Here is a 2,460-nt window from a genome sequence, read left to right as displayed (position 1 = left end):
CAAAATCCATTTTCTTCTGTGATGAAAGGGCTGCAGTGCCCTCATTTTCCCACGAGGGGACAGAGCACCACTGGTTCTTTAGTTAGAACAGAGACCTGACGCTCAAATACATTGCCCGAGGAGAGAGTGCTCCTTCCCAGGGGGGAGATGATTCACTAAATGTTGAGAGGTAGACCTGCTAGTGCCTTGGTATAATTGAATTTCATGTCTCATGAAGCACTAATTGCCAGAAACTTTTTGGCTATCCTCTTACAGAAAAAGGGTGAAAAATTTTTTTGTGTGTGTTGGGCAGTCCTTAGACACTAACAGAAACAAATTATTTTTCCTGTATAAATACAAAGTTTATCCATCTAAATCACAAAAGTGATTTTAGGCAGGTACCCGTACACACTGAATCATCAATATATTGTTCTTCTTTTCAAGTTTCTTTTGTGAGTTTACAGAAATACATGAAGTTAAGAGCTCTTTTCATATTCTGCCAGTCTTTTGACTGGTACCTAAATGGAAATAATGCTTAGGATTTGAAACAAATTATTATTAAATAAAAATACATTCCCAAGAAAGGAAATTTAGGATAGAAGATCAATTTGACTTTTGGGGGGAAATGCATGGAATTTCCCTTTCATATTTTTGTACTGGGCTGGGCTTTCATGGAAGGTACACAAAGAGAACCTCAGTGATTCAAAGGGTAAGAAAAAACAAGTGATTCCATTGTGTCTTGTTGGTACCAGCTAATGGAGACGATCCAATTGCCAAAAGTGAAGATTGTGTGCCAAGACCCAGATCTGGCCTAAAGAAGCATGAATTGATCACTCCCCAATTTTCAACTCATAGGGGAACTTACCATAGGAGACGGTATGCTTGACTATTCTGTCATATCATTGCAGAATCCACTTAATGTTTCCTAATATCCATTTCCCTGTCTTCCTTAGTACTAGAACCCCTGGATATTGGCTGAGCATATCATTACACAGAAAAATGTCTATCATTCTCAGCCTCTGTTATACTAGATGTGGCCACATGAACAAACTACAATCAATGGGATGAAAGCAGAAGTGTATTTTTTTTAAGGAGCAAGGTGTCCTTTCTCTTTCCTTTCCTACTTTCCTGATGGCTGGAGTGTGGATGTGATGGTTAGAGCTGGAGCAGCCACATTGGATGATGAGGTGGAAGATATATATTAAGGATGGTGGAAAAACAAAACAGAGGGAGCCTGGGTCTTGTTCACTGTGGAATCACCGAAGCAGCTTGGACTGCCTATCTAGATTTTCACAAGCGAGAGAAATAAAAATCTATGTTTTCAGTTTTCAATTATCTGCAGCTGAACTTAATCCTAACCAACAGAGATACCTTAAGAAAATGTGCCACTAATAAGATGTACTCCTTTTTTCTATTTACTCATTTTGCCATTATTTCATCATTTCACCACCAATCAACATTTATTGAACAACTGCTATGTGAAGAGTGCTCCTGAATGATCTGGTTTTAAATTGACTTAAGTATATACAGTGTTGGACCAGGACACCATAAAATCTAATTGTTAAAGAATTCTTCATGAAAATTGCTCTAGAACTGCTGTATAAATGCAGATGTATTTGGTCACAGTCATAGCTGTTTCTGATATCTATGTTTTTTTTCTGAGAGCAGAGAGGTTGTATTTATTCTGAATCCCCCTTTATAATTTAACTTACATTTATACAGTCAAAACCCTGTTCCTTCATTCAAGCTTGATGTTTGATGCAAATGCACAAAACCCGTAGATGACTGAGTTAACCAGAGGCCACGGCATTGTGGGGACAATCTGCATCTGCTCTCTCTGGTTGGTTGATTAAGGACGACTTTTCTGGTTCTGGGGTTGAAGGTGGAGCAGGTTCTCTTCCTTCTAGATCCCTACCCAATGACACAGATTCACAGGGTCAAGTGACAGTTTTTGTGCTGTCACTTGGCTACCCAAGACCCACTAGGGGAGAAGGAAGGGAAGTCCACTGGCCAAAGAATTTCTCACCATTCCAGGCAGTGTTCAGGGGTGTAGGTTGGGGTGGGATGGAGGCCATTGTCTCAGCAGCTCTGAGTTCTCTCTTTGCCAGAAGTGGGGCAGGAATTCTGTCAACAGGTCCCAACAGGTCTGAGATCAGCATGGGCCAGGTGCCCCAGTTCTCAGGAGAGCAGTATCAGGCCCAGCTCTAATGGAAGGTTCCGTGTAATAGGGACCTGGTAGCTCAATCTCATCGAAAGCAATGAGGTGGAGCCAACACAATGAAGCTGGCCAGATATTCAGGAACTGGGCAAAAATAACAATCACCCACTTATTTTTCAAACTAGCCATAGCACCTGAATGCAGATTGTATATTATAATCAGGTTGTATAAGCCAGCTTTATATCCAAAGTCTACATGCTTCACCTACTTTAGGAAAATATCTGGTGACCAATGGAAAAAAAAAATCTCTTCACAAAAGTGGC

Source organism: Choloepus didactylus, chromosome 17 (assembly GCF_015220235.1).
Source record: "Choloepus didactylus isolate mChoDid1 chromosome 17, mChoDid1.pri, whole genome shotgun sequence".
Classification (NCBI taxonomy): domain Eukaryota; kingdom Metazoa; phylum Chordata; class Mammalia; order Pilosa; family Megalonychidae; genus Choloepus; species Choloepus didactylus.
The sequence above is the reverse complement of the archived record's forward strand: the minus strand, read 5'-3'. Positions refer to the sequence as shown.